The 25181-nt window shown below is 42.5% G+C and overlaps 1 long non-coding RNA gene across 2 annotated transcripts in view; it reads right to left on the bottom strand.

The window, feature by feature from the left end:
* Positions 1–1513: 1513 nt before the first annotated feature.
* The window catches only part of LOC122553953 (uncharacterized), a 58671-nt gene continuing 35003 nt past the window's right edge, over positions 1514–25181 (bottom strand). For both annotated transcript variants that reach the window (XR_015757746.1, XR_015757747.1), the window contains exon 5: positions 1514–1705. This is a non-coding gene — a long non-coding RNA (uncharacterized LOC122553953). The remainder of the gene's footprint in view (positions 1706–25181) is intronic.

Below are 25181 nucleotides of genomic sequence, written 5' to 3'. Positions count from 1 at the left end.
CGGCAGCTGCTGAGTTCTGTGGGTTTAAGCTGCGGCTGCCATTTAAAACACAAAATGAATTCCTATAGTTTTACCGATGTAGGCATAGTCCCGTGGCAAATGTGGGGTGGCTCTGCTGCCCGCTTGCAGATCATATCCAAACCTTTCTGATTCATATACACATCCAGATGCCTTTTAAATGTTGTAATTGTACCAGCCTCCACCACTTCTTCTGGCAGCTCATTCCATAACACACCATCCTCTTCATGAAAAAATTGCCCCTTCGTTCCTTTTATATATTACCCTCTCACCTTAAACCTATGTTCTCTAGTTTTGGACTCCACCCCCGCTGCCAAAAAGATCTTGGCTATTCATCCTTTCCATGCCCTTCTTAATTTTATTAACCTCTATAAGGTCACCCCTCAGCCTCTGATGCTCCAGGGTAAATAACCCCAGCCTATTCAGTGTCTCCCTGTAGCTCAAACCCTCCAACCTGGGAATATCCTTATAAATCTTTTCTTTACCCTTTCAAGTTTGGCAGTATCTGTCCTATAGTAGGAAAATAAGAATTGAATGCAGTGTCCCAAAAGTGTCCTAACTAATGTCTTGAACAGCTGCAACATGACCTCCCAACTCATATACTCAATGCACTCAAGGCAAGCACACCAAACACTTTCTTCACTATCCTGTCTACCTGTGACTCCAGCTTCAAGGAACTATGAACCCGCACTCTAAGGGCTCTTTGTTCTGCAACACTCCTCAGGACCTTACCATTAATTGTCTAAGTCCTGCTCTGATTTACCTACAAAAATGGAACACTAGAGCATCAGTGCGATCAATACTTTCATTTTCAAGTATTGCCATTTATTTTTAAACTAGGGTTTTCCCTGTGGACATGTGCTGGGAATGAAGGATCGGCAAAGGCCTTCATCCCAAGCTTTCCAATTTTGGGGATTTCATTTCTGGATTTACTGTTAAAGAATTATCAGAGATTGATTGCTATGATTCGTCCACCATTCCTTTATCATTGTGCCATGTGGTTAACGGGTTGTAGAAGGTGAATTAGATGGATCTGAGTCTTTTCCTGTCTAGAAATTCCCATGTACCTCTCTCTTTTTCAATTTTCCAGTATTCACAGTTTTCCATTCTACCTCAACGAAAACAATGTTTGCTTCCTCTGGGATTTTTCTGTTCCTCTGAATAACTGAACATAAACCACAATCCCACTACTAAAGAAAACAAAAGTCCTCTCTGTGGTAATGTAGCTGTATTTGCCAAAAGCAACGAACTTGAAATTATAATGTGTGAATGTTAGCATATGAACACTTAATTCATTCACAGGAAATACATTCACCCTTCATTTTAATGAAGGCATTTGCCTATCTGAAACAAAATATACGCAAATCCATTTCATCTAACAACAGTAATCTCACAGAATTACTTTATGGCCAAAGCATTTACACAGTTACCATCTAAAAGATAAGGTTGATAGGTCAAAATCCCCAGGAAGTGCTTTATTGTTACAGATCAGCACAGAATTCATTACGTACATTGGTATCACTGCAGTTCAGTGCAAACTGAAAATTATACTAAAGTGGACCAATCATTGAGAAGAATAAAACACAAGAACAAACATTGGTGGGAAAGCTCAGCAGGTCTGGCAGCTTTTTTGGAGAAAAATCCATGATCCTTTCTCAGTGGAACGCGCTGGAGAAACACAACAGTTCTGTAGGGAAAGAAACAGAGTTAACGTTTCAAGTTAATTGGACTTGGGATTTGGAGATCCAAAGTTATAGAAAGTAGCCACATCGACTGTTGAGTCAGTTCCTTCAATGCTCTCCGAATTCTGAAAATGTCAATCCCAAAACAGTTGCAGCTTCAAAATGGCTGAGATTATGGGTGGAACCTCACAGCGGTCTGAGCAGGGGTTTCTCACTGGACAATTACAAGATGTGGGTGGCCACTGGTCTTTGGGAAAAAGAGTAATGGGGATTCGGAGATTATTGCTTGTTAAATACCTTATTAATGCTCCGACTCATCGAAATATTGTTCAGCCTACTATCTTTCCAAACATGTCAAATAAGCAATGATCAGAAATTCCCAACATGGAAGTCAGAACATGTACTGGTGATCTCAGCCTGCCCCTGGCTCTGAGCAGCCTGCAGCATCTTGGAGCATGATACAAGGGCACCAGCTAATCATCCAAAGGTCATTGGCATCTGATATTTGTCAACCCCATGTGATCCTCATAGCACCTCTCCAATCCAGTTGCAGATCACTTAGGAAGCACAGACCTGTGTTGCAAAACACGTTGACAACCAGCATTGAAAGCCTGCTGCATACTTGATGACAACAGCAGAGCCCAGTGCCGACAGTGTCCACCATGAGGCTCACTCCCTGCCTTCATTTGTTCTTCTCTAGATGTGAAAGTGACTCGGACAATGCCCAGGCTGAGCAGAGTCAGCGTCACGTTGATGGGCAGAAGCATGGGAGTTCACATCTACTAGGACATTGAAGATGTCAGTATTGGTTAGCAAACACCAGCTACATTTCATATGCAATCATTTTCTTTCCCCATTTCCAAAGCTTGCCAAATGAATGTGCTGATGTGTCAAAGGCTTGCCAAAGGCAGACTGCACCATGACACTGGGGCTTCATAAATTAACATCATCATCTCAGTGATGCAGCAGTGAGTGGCAATATCTTAAAAGAAGGTGACAACAGGTCGAAAGCACCCCATCACTTATGGGAATTTCTAAATGTGCTGTGGGACAAGGGGAATAATGCTACATTATTTGTCATGTAAGTGTGATGTTAGATTCTAATGGACACATTGGAAAGTGAAATGGTTCATGTGCATCCGAGATGGGAAGGGTGTCAGAGTGCAGCATCCTTTTGGGTGTAATATGCCTGTCTCTCAGCTGGTGCAGTATCATCCCCAAGTTAGTACATATTCTGCAAACAGCGCCACAGTGAAACAAAGGATAAGACCGCCAAAAGCAGTTTGGACCAGTCAGTATAGCCCAGACAGAGTGTACCACATCATCCTGGAATGCTGTGTTCTCCACAATTGGAGGAGGCAATTGGACAATATGCTAAATGCCATGGAACTGGGAGAGCAGGAGCTGTCACCTGAGGAGCAGGATGAAGAGATTGAGCTGCAGAGAGCTCTCCTTATCGATGACAGAGTTCAGCTGTATTAGGCATTACAAACCAGACCGGATGTGATTGAACCCAGTTCCAGCAGATGTTAGCTAGGTGCAGAAAACCATCACCAACAGTCAAGGCCAAGATGTTAACATTTGGCTCACATTGTGGATAAGAACAACTCGATTTGGTTTCTTTGTGTTGCTGGCTCATGCTTGGACTTATCCAAATAATTGCCTGCATCGACTGGACAATGTTGGTGGCCACTGGTCTTTGGGAAAAGAGTAGTGAGGATTCAGAGAGGTTCTTCAGATGGGATGTATCTAAGGCCAAGCAAAGTATAGAACATAGAATATAGAATATTACAGCGCAGTACAGGCCCTTCGGCCCTTGATGTTGTGCCGACCTGTGAAACTAATCTGAAGCCCATCTATCCTACACTATTCTATTTTCATCCAATGACCATTTAAGTGCCCTGAAAGTTGGCAAGTCTACTACTGTTGCAGGCAGTGTGTTTCATGCCTCTACTACTCTCCTAGTAGAAAAACTACCTCTGACATTTGCCCTATATCTATCACCCCTCAATTTAAAGCTATGTCCCCTCATGCTAGCCATCACCATTCAAGGAAAACGTCTCTCACTGTCTATCCTATCTAACCGACTGGTTATCTTATATGTCTCAATTAAGTCACTCCTCAACCTTTTTCTCTCCAAGGAAAACATAAGACCTTCCTTCCATACCAGGCAACATCCTAATAAATCACCTCTGAACCCTTTCCAGGGCTTCCACATCCTTCCTATAGTGCAGTGACCAGAACTATATGCAATACTCCAAGTGCGGCTGCACCAGAGTTATGTTTGTGATTTTTTTTTCAAGGGTGATCAGATAAGAGAACGAGGTTAGGTTGGGGTGTGTGGTTTATTTGCGAGGGAGTGTTAGCCATGCCTGTTTTGTCCAGTGAGAAGGTTGGCTTTGAGGCTGCTATGCCTTTACATTCCTGGTGAGGGGCAATACTGGATTTGCAACACTTGGCTGGGTGCACAGTGGACTTTCAAACCTGGCACAAGTACAAGTCATAGAGTCATAGAGATGTACAGCATGGAAACAGATCCTTCGGTCCAACCCGTCCATGCCGACTAGATATTCCAACCCAATCTAGTCCCACCTGCCAGCACCCGGCCCATATCCCTCCAAACCCTTCCTATTCATACATTCATCCAAATGCCTCTTAAATATTGCAATTGTACTAGCCTCCACCACATCCTCTGGCAGCTCATTCCATACACGTACCACCCTCTGCGTGAAAGCGTTGCCCCTTAGGTCCCTTTTATATCTTTCCCCTCTCACCCTAAACCTATGCCCTCTAGTTCCGGACTCTGCCGCCCCAGGGAAAAGACTTTGTCTATTTATCCTATCCATACCCCTCATAATTTTGTAAACCTCTATAAGGTCACCCCTGAGCCTCTGATGATGTCAGTCTTCCAGCAGATATGTACTGAATGGTGAATTGTTCTGGGAACGGTTATAGAATTGGGCTTGACTTGGATTTGAGAGATGCTATATGGATAGGGCAGGTAGTCAATGAAGCGAATTTTATAAGTAGCTGCCAAAAGTTTTGCTGTGCCTCACAGTGAGAATCCTTCCAAAAAACACAATGCAATTCCCAGTTAGCCAAAAGACGTAAGGTACAATCTTCTGAGTCTATGGTGTGAAAATATTAAGTTACATAGGCTTCATAACATTAACTGTAGGCCCAGCTGACAAATGCAATCATTAAGGAAACAAGTATACAAAGGCCTAAAGAGGAAATTCCAGTTTTAAAAGTTTCTTTTAAGGAATTACTAACGATACCATGGCTTTAAGAGGTCTATTTTATTTTGTTTTTATAAAGGGAGGTTAGACAGAGGTGACGAGTAGTCTGTTCCAAGCCAATAAAGTAAACAGCTTGTAGAAGCAGCATGAAGGGGTAGGGTCAAGCTCCCACAGAGCTAGGATTTCAGTCTAGCTTTCAGTAGCTGTTGTGATTTGGAAGCTGCTAAATATCTCTCCCTACTACAGCAAAATGCTTGAGTTCTCTCTCTCTCTTTATGTCTCAGAGCTTTCTGTTGATGTTTTTTTCTCCAAGACTAGACAATCGAAATGTGAGACAATTTATTTATCTGAATTTGCCTTTACCAAGGGTGTTTTTATGGGATGTTACAACATTGGAATGGTAGCTGTTTAGTAGTTAAATCATCTATTTTTCTGTTAAGCTTTTCAAAAGTTGTTGTACAAATTCTTCTTTCTTTTGTTTGTATTTTAACTGTAGTGTAAGAATAAAGTGTGTTTTGCTTCAAATCTGCTATTTGACTAATTAAATTGTGTCTGGACCTACAATGCTTTATACTTGCCTTTAAAAATAAGGAAAATTTGGCATTAGGGCAATCTTCTTAATATATTTTGAGTGGGTTTGATCTAGTCCATAACAACTGCTTGGAGACATAAAACAAATGGTTACACTTTGAATCTTTGTATTCAATTCAAGAATTCTGGTGGATGTCTAGGTACTTCAGGCTTCATAGTTAATATGCCCATAAATAAAAGCAAATCATGAAATGACCATTCGAATCTCAGAAGAACAAGAATATCAATTCTCCAAAGTTTCTCAACTGTCACTAGCATCGATCCAACTCCCCTGCTCAGTTCATTTTTGCAAATACATAGCACCTCTAATGATATAGAGACACTGCAGTGTGGAAACAGGCCCTTCACCCCAATAAGTCCACACCAATCCTCCAAAGAGTAACTTACCCAGATACATTCCCCTACTGCTCAACATTTACCCTAGACTCATACCTACACATTCCTGGGACAAATTAGCATGACCAATTCACCTGTACATCTTCGGAGTGTGGATGAAACCAGAGCACCTGGAGGAAACCCATGCAGAGAATGTGCAAACTCCACACAGACAGTCACCCAAGGCTGGAATCGAACCTGGGACCCTGGTGCTGTGAAGCAGCAGTGTTCACCACTGAGCCACCGTGCCACCCCAATGTACCAGCGCATCTCAAAAGAAAATCTGAGTAACACTGGGTCACATAAGGGGATATCAGGACAGATAACAAAATAATCTTGGGCACAACGTTAGGATTTAGAGAGGTTCTTGATGACAGAAAGAGGAATAAGGATGTGGATGAATCAGGAAAGGAAATTCCAGAGGTTGGGACAAGAGAATCCACCAATAATGGATTGTTCACAAAGATCCTGACCCTGATTAATTTTTCATTATTTCATTCAGAGACTCTGCCCCTTTCTCCACTGTTCAAATGGAATGCATATATTCCCAAATATATTCCTCTGAGCAAAGTTGCAAGGACCTATGGCATCTGTTATAGACAGGGTAATGTAAATTCTGTGCACATCAATTGAAGATACCTCACTGCTGAGGAATGGAACCGTTGTCCCATTTCAAAGCTCAGCACCTGCAGCAAGTATTTCTTCATAACTGTTTATATACAAGATAATACTCACTTTACTATCCCATTTGATGAGCTTGAGGCTCATTTGGAAATTGGCAGTTATGATGTTGTGGGGATAACGGAGATGTGGCTTCAAGTGGACAAGGCCTGGGAAATGAATATTCAAGGCTATACGTGCTATCGTAAGGACAGACTGATGGGCAGAGGGGATGGTGTCGCCCTGTTGGTAAGGAATAATATTCATTCCCTTGTGCAGAAGGACCTAGAATCAGGGGATGTAGAGTCAGTATGAATAGAGCTGAGAAATTCTAAGGATAGAAAGACCCTAATGGGAGTTATTTACAGGCCCCCAAACAGTAGTCTGGATGTAGGGTGTACGTTGAATAAGGAGCTGAAATTGGCCTGTTGCAAAGATATTACTACAGTTGTTTTGGGGGATTTCAACATGCAGGTAGACTGGGAGAATCAGGATGGTACTGGACCCCAAGAAAGGGAGTTTGTGGAGTGCCTCAGAGATGGATTCTTAGAACAGCTGGTGCTGGAACCTACCAGGGAGAAAGCAATTCTGGATCTGGGGTGTTGTGCAACGAACCGGATTTAATCAGGGACCTTGAAGTGAAGGAGCTATTAGGAGGTAGTAACCATAATACAATAAGCTTTAATCTGCAATTTGAAAGGGAGAGGGTAAAATCGGAAGTGACAATATTTCAGTTGAATAAAGGGAACTATGGAGCTATGAGGGAGGAGCTGGCCAAAGTTCAGTGTTGCAATACCCTAGCAGGGATGACAGTGGAACAACAATGACAGGTATTTTTGAGTATAATGCAGAAGATGCAGGATCAGTTCATTCCAAAAAGGAAGAAAGATCCTGAGAGGAGGCAGGGGTGGCCATGGATGATGAGGGAAGTTAAGAAACATATAAAGTCAAAAGAGAAAAAATATAACATAGCAAAGATAAGTGGGAAAACGGAGGACTGGGAAGCTTTTAAAGAACAACAGAGGATAACTAAGGAGGAAATACCCAGAGAAAAAATGAGGTACGAAGGTAGACTGGCCAAAAATATAAAGGAGGATAGTAAAAGCTTTTTTAGGTATGTGAAAGGAAAAAAAATGGTTAAGACTAAAATTGGGCCCTTGAAGACAGAAACAGGTGAATATATTACGGGGAACAAAGAAATGGCAGAAGGGTTGAATTGGTACTTCAGATCTGTGTTCACTGGGGAAGATACAAGCAATCTCCCTGAGGTAACAGTGGCTGAAGGACCTGAACTGAAGGGAATTTATATTTGCCAGGAATTGGTGTTGGAGAGACTGCTAGGTCTGAAGGCTGATAAGTCCCCGGGACCTGATGGTTTACATCCCAGGGCACTGAAGGAGGTGGCTCTAGAAATCATTAATGCATTGGTGATCATTTTTCAATGTTCTATAGATTCAGGATCAGTTTCTGCGGATTGGAGGGTGGCTAATGTTGTTCCACTTTTTAAGAAAGGAGGGAGAGAGGAGCAGGGAATGATAGACCAGTTAGTCTGACCTCAGAGGTGGGAAAGATGTTGGAGTCAATTATAAAGGATGAAATTACGACACATCTGGATAGCAGTAACAGGATAGGTCAGTGTCAGCATGGATTTATGAAGGGGAAATCATGCTTGACTAATCCTCTGGAATTTTTTGAGGATGTAACTCTGAAGATGGACAAGGGAGATCCAGTGGATGCATTGTACCTGGACTTTCAGAAAGCCTTTGATAAAGTCCCACATAGGAGGTTAGTGAGCAAAATTAGATTGCATGGTATTGGGGGCAAAGTACTAGATTGGATTGAAAATTGGTTGGCCGACAGGAAACAAAGTGTAGTGATAAACAGATCCCTTTCGGAATGGCAGGTGGTGACCAGTGGGTGTGCCGCAGGGATCATTGCTGGGACCGCAGCTTTTTACAATGTACATTAATGATATAGATGATGGTATTAAAAGTAATATTAGCAAATTTGATGATGGTACAAAGCTGGGTGGCAGGGTGAAATGTGAGGAGGATGTTAGGAGAATACAGGGTGACCTGGACAGGCTAGGTGAGTGGACGGATGCATGGCAGATGCAGTTTAATGTGGATAAATGTGTGGTTATCCATTTTGGTGGCAAGAACAGGAAGGCAGATTACTACCTAAATGGAGTCAAGTTAGGTAAAGGGGCAGTACAACGAGATCTAGGTGTTATTGTACATCAGTCAATGAAGGCAAGCATGCAGGTACAGCAGGTAGTGAAGAAGGCTAATAGCATGCTGGCCTTCATAACAAGAGGAATTGAGTATAGAAGCAAAGAGGTTCTTCTGCAGCTGTACAGGGCCCTGGTGAGACCGCACCTGAAATATTGTGTGCAGTTTTGGTCTCCAAATTTGAGGAAAGACATTCTGGCTATTGATGGAGTGCAGCGTAGGTTCACGAGGTCAATTCCCGGAATGGCAGAACTGTCTTACATTGAAAGACTGGAGCGACTGGGCTATTATACCCTTGAGTTTAGAAGGCTGAGAGGGGATCTGACTGAGACGTATAAGATTATTAAAGGATTGGACACTCTGGAGGCAAGAAGCATGTTTCCGCTGATGGGTAAGTCCCGAACCAGAGGACACAGATTAAAAATAAGGGGTAGACCATTTAGGACAGAGATGAGGAAATACTTCTTCACCCAGAGAGTGGTGAGTGTGTGGAATGCTCTGCCCCAGAAGGCTGTGGAGTTGGATAGAGCTCTTAAGGATAGTGGAATCAAGGGTTATGGGGATAAGGCAGGAAAAGGATACTGATTGAGGATGATCAGCCATGATTATAATGAATGGTGGTGCTGGCTCGAAGGGCAGAATGGCCTACTCCTGCACCTATTGTCTATTGTCTATTTCATTTCATTATTTGATGTGGGATCTCTATTGCACCAGTGTGACATCTTTGATGCTCTATATCTCTTATCACAATGGCATCCAATTGCTATTGCCAATTTTGGCGCAAATTTTGCTACATATTTGCTCCCTTTTGCAATGGAGTTAAGTTAACTGAAGTAAAGTCAAGTAAGGTTCTTTATAATTGTTGTAGAGATGTCGTTATACCTGAACTGATTTGTAACCTAAGTCCCAGAAGTGATAGGAAAGTATTTGAAAATGAGAAAAGAGGACTTGGAGATAATATTAGATTGGCATCTACCCGACAATTTGGAAAATTACCCAGGTTATGTCCAGTGCATAAAAAGCAGGACAAATCCAATCCAGTCAATTACTGCCCATCAGTCTACACTTAATCATCAGTAAAGTGATGGAAGGTGTCATCAACAGTACTATCTAGCAGCACTTGCTCAGACATAACCTGCTCAGTGACACCCAGTTTGGGCCACTCAGCTCCTGAACTCATTCCAGCTTTGGTTCAAAGCTGGACAAAAGAGCTGAATTACAGAGGTGCGGTGAGAGTGAGTGTGCTTGAGGATTTGAGCTATAGGAAGAGACTGAACAGGCTGGGGCTGTTTTCCCTGGAGCGTTGGAGGTTGAGGGGTGACCTTATAGAGGTTTACAAAATTATGAGGGCCATGGATAGGGTAAATAGGCAAAGTCTTTTCCCTGGGGTTGGGGAGTCCAGAGCTAGAGGGCATAACTTTAGGGTGAGAGAGGAAAAGATATAAAAGAGACCTATGGGGCAACTTTTTCGCTCAGAGGGTGGTACGTGTATGGAATGAGCTGCCAGAAGAAGTGGTGGAGACTGGTACAATTGCAACATTTAAGAGGCATTTGGATGGGTATTGAATAGGAAGGGTTTGGAGGGATATGGGCTGGGTGCTGGCAGGTGGGGCTAGATTGGGTTGGGATATCTGGTCAGCATGGACGGGTTGGACCGAAGGGTCTGCTTCCATGCTGTCCATCTCTATGACTCTAAATGCTGACCTTGCCAGAATTGCCCACATCCAATGAATTATAAAATGAACTCCAGCAGGGTTACAGAGTAAGACCCTTTGGTACAAGTTGTTCATGCCGACTAGATATTCTAAATTAATCTAGGTCCATCTGCCAGCATTTGACCCATATCCCTTGAAACCCTTCCCATTCATATTTCCATTCCAATGCTTTTTAAATGTTGTAATTATGCCAGCCTCCACCATCTCCTCTGGCAGTTCATTCCATACATGCACCACCCTCTGAGTGAAAACTGTGCCCTTTAGGTCCCTTTTAAATCTTTTCCCTCTCACTTAAACCTATGCCCTCTAGTTTTGGACTCCCCTATCCTGGGAAAAAAAAACCTTGACTATTCACCTTATCCGCGCCCCTCATGATTTTATAAACCCCCATAAGGTCATCTCTCAGCCTCTGAAGCTCCAGAGAAAATAGCCCCAGCCTATTCAGTTTTTCCTTCCAGTTCACCCTCCAACCCTGACAATATCATTGTACATCTTTTCTGAACCTTTCCAAGTTTTACAATATCTTTCCTATGGCAGGGAGACCAGAATTAAATGTAGTACTCCTAAAATGGCCTAACCAATGCCCTGTCCAGCCGCAGTATACCTCCCAACTTCCATACTCAATGCACTGACCAATAAGGGCAATGTTTGTGGGGAGAGAAACAGAGTTAACATTTAAGTCCGGCGTGACTCTTTTTCAGAGCTTGCAGTGTTTCACAGTGACACCAAAGGGTGGGTGGTCTTAGTTGAGGTGAGTAACTACCACCAGGTAGATTTTAAATAGTAAATGGTCATTATTAGTTTGCTATTTTGTGGGATCTTGTTATTTACACATAGTGAAACCATGAAACTGTTGATAAATGGGAACCAGACTAGCAACACATTCAGAGAGGCATGAGGAAAAGATTTCCTTTATTCCATTAGGATTTGCTGTGTACTGTCCAACGAGATGGTGAATATAGGTTCAACAGCAGCTTGCAATAGGAAATTCAATGAAAAAATGGCTGAGAAAATGGTATGAGATTGATTGAAATACCCAGCCCAAGCACAATGGGCCAAATGGCCACTTTTTCTCCTGTTCAATTCAATAATGGTATAAAATCTATCAGGAAGATAATTGGGCTGCAATATGTCATCACAAATCATACCTCACTACAGCCACCAACCCAGTATCTCTTCAGGCAGACAGAGGACACCTGCCCTAAAGAAACAGTTAAATCAGATTTGGAATGATGTGGTAATGCCAGCATCTAAACATTCCACTCTGCCCCTCCTCTTGACTTATCTGTCAGAGTGAAACTGCGGCACGGTGGGCGGCACGGTGGCACAGTGGTTAGCACTGCTGCCTCACAGCGCCAGAGACCCGGGTTCATTTCCCGCCTCAGGCGACTGACTGTGTGTAGTTTGCAAGTTCTCCCCGTGTCTGCGTGGGTTTCCTCCGGGTGCTCTGGTTCCCTCCCACAGTCCAAGGATGTTCAGGTCAGGTGAATTGGCCACGCTAAATTGCCCGTAGTGTTAGGTAAGGGGTAAATGTAGGGGTATGGGTGGGTTGCGCTTCGGCAGGGCGGTGTGGACTTGTTGGACCGAAGGGCCTGTTTCCACACTGTAAGTAATCTAATCTAATCTAAATTATGACTTGAGACGCTACTTTACCTTGACCTGGACCAAGCTTGCATTCCCCTTGAACTCATTGATAATGTGGGACACACATTGTGGAGTGAATCTGATATCATTTTGGCTAATTATGAGTTGCACTGAGTATTTTGGAGGATTTTTCTACCGTGAGGCACGGTCAGATTTCCCACCATATGTTATCAAAGGTGCCTCATTAACTCGCTACCACGCCCTCATGGTGTCCCTCATGTCTGTTTTCAGCCCATTCCACCAAGTGCTGTTCTCAGAACAACCTCGCTCCTGCTGAGATATCCCAGAATGAATCCTTTGAGCCCACACCATCTTTAAAAGCCAGTTGTGCACCCAAACATACACTGTCAGTCGGAGCTGCCCTGCATGTTCCTGACATTTGCCCCAGACATGGCAAACATGAGAAAATCAATACCCCAGTTTGGAAGCAAAGATGAGGAAGTCCTGCTAGATGGGGTGGCACTAGTATTCAACTTCCTCCTCCCTCCAAGAAAGGAAAATATGTCCAAGGTTTCACAGTCAGAACAACATAGAAATTTTCAGGGGTTTGTTGATAATTGACTTGTGGGGTTGGAATGGGAAGGTCAAGACCATAGCGAAACTTAAATAGAAGCAAATCATTTTAATTCAGTGTCCATAGGCCATACAGTACAATTGGGTCAGTGATGCAGAATAGAATGGGCCTACAACACTTGCTATGAATTTAAACCGAAGGAAAATGGATACCCTCCTGAGAACTTTGAAATATTTGAATCTAAATGTGTGTGTGTGTGTATACCTGTCTGTGTGTACCTGTGTGTGTGCGTGTGTGTACCTGTCTGTGTGTACCTGTGTGTGTGTGTCCCATTCTTTTACACTTGTTATTTGAATCTAAATGTGTGTGTGTGTGTGTACCTGTCTGTGTGTACCTGTGTGTGTGTGTGTGTGTGTGTGTGTGTCCCATTCTTTTACACTTGTTATTTTGTCTCCATTTCTTGGCAAAGAAGAAATGTTTACATAAATCATACATCAACTTATCATTGGTTAAATACCATGCCACTGTGTCACATATTTCTCTCATGCTTTCACTGTGTACATTGGCCTGAAAAGCTACAAACAATAATGTGATGTTTCTTTTTGTGTTGGCATTATTCCACAGCTGCACAATTTTTAGTATCAGTCTCAACATCCGTTCATTCTTATTCTTCATTTATGAACGAAAAAATGGCATTAAATGGTCCGTCATGTCAATGAGGCCACATATTTGACTGGTATGGGAAACTATCAGAATCCTTATCTTAGTCTGGAGTAGCAGCGCATTCAGCTAAAACCTGCCACGATTACGTGAAATGATATTGGATGACTTCAGAATACTGCTCACTATTTTTAGAACCCAAATTATCCCTGGAACAAAAGAGAAATTAGAAATCTTGTTTCACACAGCAATTTCTCAGAACACTAAAGGCTTAACCTCAAGTGGCTGTTGAGGCAGACACTATAACTTCATTGCAAAGGAAATTGGATTAGTATTTGAAAAATGAGGAAAGGATGTGGAGATGGGACAGGACAGAATTAATTAACTGAGACATGAGTCTAGGCACAATCTATTGAATGGTTCCCTTCTATTCGAAGATTCAATAGAAATTCTGAAAAAAAAATTCTATGATTGCGTTGTAACTGACCAACAGAGGAACTCTTCATAAATGCAGAGTGAGCATGGAGATTAACACTTCTTTTCCCATTAGGCATCCATTTAAATTAAATTCCCAAAAATGGAATTGGTTAGGCAAATGCTTTCCAGAGTATCCCTCACCATCCCCTTCCAGAATGGCTGACCATTCTGGTATTGAAAACATTTTCCCCAGGGTTCTGCAACATTCTTTAACGTTTGTGATGTCCCCAGAATAACATGAAAATTAAACCTTCTTAAATCATGATTAGATGCAATCCTTAGAGCTTTGGTTCCTGTTGAGACAGGAATTGTATGTATTTTGCACAATGTCCAGGAATTGCATAACATGTTCAAGGTTTTTAAGATATTTTCTAATCAACTTGTTCAGAAATTTTATTACATGTGTTGGCACTTGAACCCAGGTGACTTGGTACAGAGGTAGATACATTATCACTATGCCCTAAGACCCATGCTCAAGACTTTTAATGATAAGGATTAAGTTGTATACACAGCCCAGACCATCATGGAAGCCACCTTACCATCCATGGACTCCATTTATACTTCTCGTTGTCACCAAAAGGCTGCCAACATCATCAAAGACCTGTTTGACGCCAGTGATACTCTCTTCCATCCTTTTTCGTAAGGCATAAGATAGAGAAACTTGAACATATGCACCAACAGGTTCAAGAAAAGCTTCTTCCCTGCTGTTATTAGACTGTTGAATGGACCTCTCTAATTTCAAATCTAATGTTGATCTTGTTTTTATGTATCTCCTGTGCAGCCTTAACATTATATGCTTTGCTCTGACTAAGCACTCTATGATCTATATGTCCTTGCTTGCTATGATCTGCTTGTACTGCTTACAAAACAAAACTTTTCACTCTATTTAGGTACATGTGACAACAATAAATCAAGTCAAATCAAATCAAGTCTTCTGAATGATTAGCTGAACAGAAAGGCTCTAGGTTTAATCTCTTACGTACGTTGAATTAGCTCAATCAAGAAGGCTGAAGACATGCTATGCTCCAATGGTCTTTAGTAGTGCAGTGTTAAGGAAATTGGTCAGTGCTGCAGTCAGTAAATTGGTCAGTAGCAAACCAAAAAAAACTATTACAAAATGCATAAGTGGAAACATTTGATCAATAGTGGTTTAAGTGAGTTGCAGGGGGCAGATAATACTCAGAAACATATCAAAACAAAGAAGTATGGTATTTCAGAGACAGTAGAAAAAGGTGAGCACAGAAAATTAGCAAGGACAATTAAAGACAACAATGAATCTCATTAAAAGAGAAACATAGAAATTGGTATGTGCCCTAATGCAACCTTTGGTAATATATTAAAGAGCAGTAAGGAGAAACAATGGTATTTTTGTATCTTGCTGAATTTTTCACCTACTACAGTATCAAGATGTCTTAGAAACAGCTAAATAATTAAAGTTTCCAATAAATTCAGCCTATTTTGAAAAACACAGATACCGGGAAGTTCTTGATCTGATATTCATTAAATGGATAATCAAAACCCATTATGAATCTTTACAGGGACTGGAAGAAGCAAAAACATGGACACCCAATGACCTCTTTGTTTATTTCAACAGTTTTAGCAGTCTATTTGGTTCAGATCTCTTGGATCTGTTTTGAACACGACTTCCTGGAGCAGGAAGTCATTGTAATTATTCTGGTAATGAATGAAACATCGAGGAGGATACATAATGAGTCATTGGTATCACATCGGATGTAGGATGTGGGAACACGAGTTAGGAATGAGTGATGCCATTTAACCCATTAGACTCTTTGTACACCTGCATGACCACCCCCACCCCACCTTTAGTTCCACAAACAGGAAATACCTACCCCATTATCGTCCTGTATCAATACAAGAATATGTTTGGAGAATTATTCCAACTAAGGCCATATTATTTTACAATAGAATGGAATTACTTTACAGTGTGGAAACAGGCCCTTCAGCCCAACAAGTCCACACCGACCCACCGAAGCGCATCCCACCCATAGCCCTACATTTACCCTTTACCTAACACTACGGACAATTTCGCATGGCCAATTCACCTGACCTGCACATCTTTGGACAGTGGGAGGAAACCGGAGCACCCGGAGGAAACCCACGCAGACACGGGGAGAATGTGCAAACTCCACACAGTCAGTCGCCTGAGACAGGAATTGAACCCGGGTCTCTGGCGCTGTGAGGCAGCAGTGCTAACCACTGTGCCACCGTGCCGCCCACTAGTACACATTCACTTGAGTGCACATTAACCATGTTAAGTCCACTTCCCCCTTCTGAGTACATTCACTGTCTTTTTTAGATGGCGATTTATTCCTGTTCATTTGTTAAAAGGGTTTGGAGGGATATGGGCTGGGTACTGGCAGATGAGACTACACTGGGTTGGGATATCTGGTCGGCATGGATGGGTTGGACCAAAGGGTCTCTTTCCATGCTATACATCTCTATGACTCTAAATGCAAGTTTATTATATCTAAGCAAATATATGTTCACTGTATTGCAATATTGGTAAATACGACTGTCACATTTTAATGTCCACCATCAGATTGCTATACTCAAGACCTTACATGGACCACAATGGGTATAAAACAGGACGCAGCAATGGCTTACATTAGCTGCAGTTAGAGTCATAGAGTCATAGAGATGTACAGCATGGAAACAGACCCTTCGGTCCAACCCGTCCATGCCGAACAGATATCCCAACCTAATCTAGTCCCACCTGCCAGCACCCGGCCCATATTCCTCCAAATCCTTCCTATTTATATACCCATCCAAATGCCTTTTAAATGTTGCAATTGTACCAGACTTCACCACTTCCTCTGGCAGCTCATTCCATACACGTACCACCATCTGCTGAAAAAGTTGCCCCATAGGTTTCTTTTATATCTTTTCCCTCTCACCTTGAACCTATGCTCTCTAGTTCTGGACTCCCCCCACCGATCACATCTACCACTCTGCCCCCACCTCAGGGCCTAACCAATGTCCTGTAAAGTCGCAACATGACCTCCCAACTCCTGTACGCAATACTCTGACCAATAAAGGAAAGCATACCAAACGCCTTCTTCGCTATCCTATCTACCTGTGACTCCACTTTCAAGGAGCTATGAACCTGCACTTCAAGGTCTCTTTGTTCAGCAACACTCCCTTGGATCTTACCATTAAGTGTATAAGTCCTGCTAAGATTTGCTTTCCCAAAATATAGCACCTCGCATTTATCTGAATTAAACTCCATCTACCACTTCTCAGCCCACTGGCCTATCTGGTCAAGATCCTGTTGTAATCTGAGGTATCCCTCTTTGCTGTCCACTACACGTCCAATTTTGGTGTCATCTGCAAACTTACTAACTGTACCTCTTATGCTTGCATCCAAATCATTTATGTAAATGACAAAAATTAGAGGACCCAGCACCGATCCTTGTGGCACTCCACTGGTCACAGGCCTCCAGTCTTAAAAACAACCCTTCACCACCATCCTCTGACTTCTACCTTTGAACCAGTTCGATATCCAAATGGTTAGTTCTCCCTGTATTCCGTGAGATCTAACCTTGCTAATCAGTCTCCCATGGGGAACCTTGTTGAACGCCTTACTGAAGTTCAAATAGATCACATCTACCACTCTGCCCTCATCAATCCTTTTTGTTACTTCTTCAAAAAACTCAGTCAAGTTTGTGAGACATGATTTCCCCCGCACAAAGCCATGTTGACTATCCCTAATCAGTCCTTGGCTTTCCAAATAGATGTACATCCTGTCCCTCAGGATTCCCTCCAACAACTTGCCCACCACTGACGTCAAGCTCACTGGTCTGTTATTCATTGGCTTATCCTTACCCCCCTTCTTAAACAGTAGCACCACATTTGCCAACCTCCAGGCTTCTGGCACCTCACCTGCGACTATCGATGATACAAATATCTCAGCAAGAGGCTCAGCAATCACTTCCCTAGCTTCCCACAGAGTTCGAGGGTACACCTGATCAGGTCCTGGGGATTTATCCACCTTTATGCGTTCCAAGACATCCAGCACTTCCTCCTCTGTAATGTGGACATTTTGCAAGATGTCACCATCTATTTCCCTACATTCTATATCTTCCATATCCTTTTTCACAGTAAATACTGATGCAAAATACTCATTTAATATCTCCCCCATTTTCTGCGGCTCCACACAAAGGCCGCCTTGCTGATCTTTGAGGGGCCCTATTTTCTGGCTAGTTACCCTTTTGTCCTGAATGTATTTGTACAAACCCTTTGGATTTTCCTTAATTCTATGTGCCAAAGCTATCTCATGTTCCCTTTTGGCCCTCCTGATTTCCCTCTTTAGTATATTACTGTCTTTAGACTTCTCTAAGGATTCACTCGATCTATCCTGTCTGTACCTTACATATGCTTCCTTCTTTTTCTTAATCATCCCCTCAATTTCTTTAGTCATCCAGCATTCCCTATACCTACCAGCCTTTCCTTTCACCCTGACAGGAATATACTTTCTCTGGATTTTCGTTATCTCATTTCTGAAGGCTTCCCATTTTCCAGCCGTCCCTTTACCTGCGAACATCTGCCCCCAATCAGCTTTCGAAAGTTCTTGCCTAATACTGTCAAATTGGCCTTTCTCCAATTTAGAACTTCAACTTTTAGATCTCATCTACCCTTTTCCATCACTATTTTAAATCTAATAGAATTATGGTCGCAAGCCCCAATGTGCGCCCCCACTGACACCTCAGTCACCTGCCCTGCCTATTTCCCAAGAGAAGGTCATGTTTTGCACCTTCTCTGGTAGGTACATCCACATACTGAACCAGGAAATTTTCTTGTACACACTTAACAAATTCCTCTCCATCTAAACCCTTAACACTATGGCAGTCCCAGTCTATGTTTGGAAAGTTAAAATCCCCTACCATAACCACCCTATTATTCTTACAGATAGCAGAGATCTCCTTAACAAGTTTGTTTCTCAATTTCCCTCTGACTATTAGGGGATCTATAATACAACACCAATAAGGTGATCATCCCTTTCTTGTTTCTCAGTTCTACCCAAATAACTTCCCTGGATGTATTTCCGGAATATCCTCCCTCAGCACAGTTGTAATGCTATCCCTTATCAGAAATGCCACTCCCCCTCCTCTCTTGCCTCCCTTTCTACCCTTCCAGTATCATTTGTATCCTGGAACATTAAGCTGTCAGTCCTGCCCATCCCTGAGCCAAGTTTCTGTAATTGCTATGATATCCCAGTTCCATGTTCCTAACCATGCTCTGAGTTCATCTGCCTTCCCAGTTAGGCCCCTTGCATTGAAATAAATGCAGTTTAATGTATTAGTCCTACCTTGTCCTTGCCTGCCCTGACTGTTTGACTCGCTTGTGTTCTCAACTGTACCAGTCTCAGATTGATCTCTTTCCTCACTATCTCCCTGGGTCCCACCCCCCAACCTTACTAGTTTAAATCCTCCCGAGCAGCTCCAGCGAATTTCCCTGCCAGTATATTAGTCCCCTTCCAATTTAGGTGCAATCCGTCCTTCTTGTACAGGTCACTTCTACCCCAAAAGAGATTCCAATGATCCAAAAATGTGAATCCTTCTCCCATACACCATCTCCTCAGCCATGCATTCATCTGCTCTATCCTCCTATTCCTGCCCTCACTAGCTCATAGCACTGGGAGTAATCCAGATATTACTACTCTTAAGGACCTCCTTTTTAAATTCCTGCCTAACTCTCTGTATTTTCCTTTCAGAATCTCAATCTTTTCCCTTCCTATGTCATTGGTTCCAATGTGGACAATGACCTCTTGTTAGCCCCTCTCCCCTGTGAGAACATTCTGCATCCTCTCTGAGACATCCTTGATCCTGGTACCAGGGAATCAACACACCATTCTGTTTTTTCGCTGCTGGCCACAGAAACGTCTGTCTGTACCTCAGACTAGAGAATCCCCTAACACAATTGATCTCTTGGAACCCGATGTACCCTTCATTGTATTTCAGCCAGTCTCAATACCAGAAACTTGGCTGTACGTGCTACGTTCCCCTGAGAATCCATCACCGTCTACATTTTCCAAAACAGCATACCTGTTTGAAATGGGTATAGCCACAAAAGACTCCTGCATTAGCTGCCTACCTCTCTTACCTTTCCTGGAGTTAACCCATCTATGTGACTGTATCTGAGACGTTCCCTCCTTCCTATAACTGCCATTCATCGCATACTGTTGCTGTTGGAAATTCCTCATTGCTTCTAACTGTCTCTCCAACCAATCCAATCGATCTGATAAGATTCGCAACCAACAGCATTTATGGCAGATATAATCTGCAGTAACCCTTAAACTCTCTTTAAACTCCCACATCCGACAAGAAGCACATATCACTTTACTAAAGGCCATTTTTGCTCCTTCACAATCTACAGACCCAGAAAATATCACCATCTTATTCCTCTACAAATACTACCCCAGGTTAAATTAATAGTTATGGCTTATATTTTAAGTTTAATCAAGAGACATATCCACAAAAACATAAAATCAAGAAAGAACCCACTCTACTTACTACTGCAGACTTTCTGTAGTCCACTTAAAACAATTAACTTATCTGATTCTATGCTGCGAACTTCACCCAACAGTTCCTCCAAGATTAGTTGTGAATTTCACTGTTTGTTAATTTTTCCAGATGCACTCCGATGTCCAGTGAAACATGAATTCAAACAGCAAAGGCAGTAACTGTGCAGGTTTTCTCTCTCTCTCTCTCTCTCTCTCTCTCCTGCACTGTCCTCACCATGTGCTTCCTTTGTCTGTTCGTCTCCCTTTTAAAACTGCTGTTGTTTTGACTTTTTTTTTTCCAAAGTTCCAAAGCAATGCAGCAGCATATGAAACAGTAATTGCTGCTCCTGGAATTGGAGGAAATCACCTCCAACACCTAAAATACCTCAAAAAAATGAGCAGCTGTTACAGCCAGAAATTTTTCCCATCCTTCATCTTGGATTGTCCATTCCTTGCATTGAATGGCTGACTGAGACATTTCAGTGGCAGTGAAGAGTCAACCACATTGCTGCCGGTCTGGAGTCACATGCAGGCCAGGCCTTTACTTCCCTAAAGGACTTCACTGAACCAGATGTGCTTCCCCCCAACAACTGACAATGATTTCATGGGTCATCATGAGACTCTTAATTCCAGGTTTTTACTTTCTGTGTCTCTGGATTTGTAGTTTAGCAATAATACCACTAGGCTATCAGCTCTCTTTTCCAGCATTGCCTGTTTTTGTTCTGCATATCGCCGAGATGAAGAACTCTTTAACGTCAGAAACTTCCATGCTAAAACTAACCTGACTATAAATGATCTCCAGAATGTGCACTCTGTACCAGATTTGCAAGCCAGTCTCGATCTCTTCAATTCTCCATACTAGAAATTTGACCTGATTAGAGATTAGATTCCCTAGAATTTGGAACCTGCCCTTGAACGTTGCCAAAACAAAACTCTATAAATCCACAACCAGCCAGTCAAACATTCCACCTCACTTTTATGTTGGAGGGAAGACTCTGGAACATGTTAAGCATCTCTCACACCTTGACAGCCACTGCTCTCAAAAGGTCACCATTGATGACAACGTAGAGCTCAGCTTCTTTCAGACTACAGCAGGGAGTATTTGACAACAAAGACCTCCACCAATCAGCATTCCGAATGCACAGAACAGTTGGTCCCACACTCCTAAAGGCACAGTGACACCTCGACTGCTTCAGGAATGCTGGAGAAATTCCATCAGCAAAGTCTCATGCATCCTCCAGATGTTAGGAGAGTATTGTTAAGTAAATGCCAGTGTCGTTCTGGAAGCCAACTCTATGAGAATTCAGGTAAAACTCCAGCAAAACCAATTAAGATGGATCGGACGTTGTGTCTGGATGGCGAGAAATGTCTTCCCTGCCAGCTTCTGTTTCCTCAATTCCTCAACTGTTCCAAGGAAGGACAAAGAAAATGCTACAAAGACATTCCGAGGTCCTCCTTAAAGCTCGACAGCATTGTCGTTAATAATTGAGTGGAAATTGTTACAAAGTATTCAGAGCATTAACAACTCATCCATCAAGTTGTATCACACTTGGCATCATAACATCATAACGATGAGGTAGAGTTCAGATCAGGCTTGATCCTATAGAATGGTGGAGCAGGCTTGAAAAGCCAAATGGCCTATTCCTGCTTTTATTTCTTGTGGCCTTAACAGCAGCAGAGAAGGAAAGGAAAGGATCCTACTACTTTGTGGGAAGTCCTGCTGATGTGACCACAAACCCGGGCAATCAACCTGTTCAGTTCACATGAAGACCCACAGCAGAAACCTGTGACCCTGAGCAGAGGGACTGCAAATGAAAGACCACCTAATCTGTTTCCATTAGGTTAATTCAGTGATAAATATTGGTCAGGATACTGGGGATGACTCTCCAAATCAATGAAATGTCGGCAAAAGATCTTTTATGGTCACCTGAAAGTGTCTTGGCTTTATATCTCATGTGAAGAGTAGCATTTTACAAACCAGAGCAGTCTCACAGCACCACACTGGATCGTCAGCTGATGTTTCTTTCCCGGTCTCCAGAATTGGACTTGAGCCCACAACTTTGCAACCCCAATTTCAGTGTGCTACCCCCTGAGCCCCAGCTCATGCGAAACAGTGAAAACGTACATGTTACAAAGAAAGCACACAAACCCACAGTAATGTGGCTCAGTGGTTAGCACTGCTGCCTCACAGCAACTGTCTGTGTGGAGTTTGCACATTTCTCCCCGTGTCTGTGTGGATTTCCTCCGGGTGCCCCGGTTTCCTCCCACATTCCAAAGATGTGCAGGTCAGGTGAACTGGCCATGCTAAATTGCCCATAGTGTTAGGTGGATTACTCAGGGGTAAATATAGGGGGATGGATTTCTCTTCGAAGGTCAGTGTGATTTGTTGGGCCGAAGGGCCTGTTTCCACACTGTAGGTATTCTAATTAATTAAAACTAAAGACAGCTTTACAAAGGAATGGTGTGGCAAGATTGTGTATACTATAAACAATATCTTCTGCAAACCATCTAAAGAGCAACAAGAAAGGTAGAAAACACAAAACACCAAGAACAGATGATGTACTTTAAAATTGTATGAATAGAGTTTGAAGGATAAATAGATCTTTAACATTGATAATTCATGCCCCATTGCCTGCAGTGATGAAGTTGACAGATACTGTCAACTCTGAACTGATTGGCCCTGTTAATCTCTAATTGTTCAGTGAATCTGATTTAAAATAGTCATACCCAAGTTAACAGAGGTGGTTGCTGCAACTTTCCCCCAGGACCATCTTGAGAAATATGCTCTTGTACTTTTTCTGTTTTTACTGAGTTTAAATATAATTATTGCACACAGGGGCAATGGTCAATTGCATCATTACATATGAACGCACAAAGTGCATGAATGCATAATTCCCCGATATTCGGGAATACAGTGTAGCCAGTTTTAAGGCAAATCAGAAAGGTGCTAACATAAAATGTTGCAGTTTGATAGAGCCCAGGAACACATTGTGATGGCTACATCAGAAAGCAGATTTTGCAAGGTTTCAGAATTCGACCAGTTTCCCTTGTGCAGTTCAGTCAGGCTGTAAGAAACAAAGGCTTCAATCAGCTTGGTTTTTCAATTAATCAGGCCCTAGGTGAGGTCCCCTAAATTATTATGGTCCTGGATGGGATCGCCCAACGTGTCAAATTCTTGGGTTTGATCCAGCCCCTCGGCCCCTAATCGAGAGATCTTACAAATTAATTCTGGGTTTTTTTCTAGAAATTAGAAGGTTAAGGGGCAATCTTAATTGAAATGCTCAAAATAATAACAGAAAAGGGAAGGCTACATAAAGATACATTATTATCACTGTCTGGGGATTCTAGAACTAGGGGGCAGAGTCTAAAAATTATGGCCAGAGTGTTCATGAGAGATATTAGGAAGTATTTCTATACGTAAAAGGTGGTAGATGTTTGGAATTCCTTTCCACGAATGGCAGCGAATGCTGGATCAGTTGTTAGTTTTAAATCTGAGATAGATAAATTTCTATGAAGCAAAGGTATTAAGGGATTAGGCCATAAAACAGCCACGATCTCACTGAATTGCAAAACTAGTTTGAAGGGCTGAATGGCCTATGCCTGTTCCTGTGTTCCTAGTCCAAACTTCAAATGAGCCATACTCTCCAAATTGAATCTAACAGTCAGCTATCTTCATGCCTTTGGAAGGAACAACACATAAAAGAAAACGAGTAAATTAAAGTAGATGCATAAATTATAGGAGTGAGAGGTTGAAGTATTTACATTAGTCGGTGTAGCTAACAGGAGCCGTGGGATCTGCCCTTGACCCAGCCCTGGAATTTCTACCAGAATTATCCAATGTTGATAGATTGAGCCTGAACAAATCAGAAAGTAAAAAGCAGCCATTTATCAAGCAAACATCTGTAACTGAGACTTTCTGCATGAGCAGAAACAGTTAGCTTCTCTTTCTTCTATTGCATTTTTTTTTGTAACTTAAAGCTGGGCTATGGTGCTGGAATGTTAATTTATTCCTGAGATTTGTTATAGATTATTCCAGACCAGTAGCCTTGCACATTACTGCACAGAGACCTCTGTGCTGTACCTGTTCACTGATCCAATGGGCCAGAGGAAATTTTCACCCGAGACAGTCTTGCATTCTTGATCTGTTGCAAACAACACAGTGGAGGTAATGGTCATGTGCACAAGAAGGAGAAGAAGGAATAGGGCAGCACGGTGGCTCAGTGGTCAACACTGCTGCCTCACAGCACTAGTGACCCAGGTTCGACTCCAGGCTTGTGTGGAATTTCCACTTTCTCCCTGTGCCTGTGTGGGTTTCCTTCGGGTCCTCTAGTTTCTTCCTACAAGGTGTGCAGGTTAATTGGGCTGGCCAGGGGAAATTGCCTATTGTGTGTTGGCTAGGTGGATTGGCCATGCTAAATTGCCTATAATGTGCAGGCTCGGTGGATTAACTATGGTGAAATGCAGGGTTACAGGGACAGGGTTGTAGGGTGGGTGTGGGTAGGTGTGGGTGGGCTGCTCTTCAGGAAGGTCAGTGTGGACTCCATGGATCAATGGCCTGCTTCCATACTGTGGTGAATTCTATAAAGGAAAGTTTGAATCACAATCACACCTTGCGTTGGAATTACAGCAACACTTGAAGGGGTGGGATAGATAAATACCACACAGCAGAGGCATGACTAAAGTGCCAGGCAGAAATAAAGAACACATGCTGTGCAATGACATGTCAGTCCAAGGAAATGAATGGTAATTGACATGGGTGAGTTTCTAGCATCTTTCGTGATCTTTGTTATGGGAAAATGTATCTTGCAAACTCCCCAAATGTTTGCTCCACAGAGATGACGCGGCATTGTCCCGT

This window comes from Chiloscyllium plagiosum, unplaced genomic scaffold (assembly GCF_037043375.1).
Source record: "Chiloscyllium plagiosum isolate Xiang-an unplaced genomic scaffold, Cpla_swu_hap1 HiC_scaffold_8, whole genome shotgun sequence".
Lineage (NCBI taxonomy): Eukaryota > Metazoa > Chordata > Chondrichthyes > Orectolobiformes > Hemiscylliidae > Chiloscyllium > Chiloscyllium plagiosum.
Note: the sequence above shows the minus strand (reverse complement) of the source record. Positions and strands in the feature narration are given on the sequence as shown.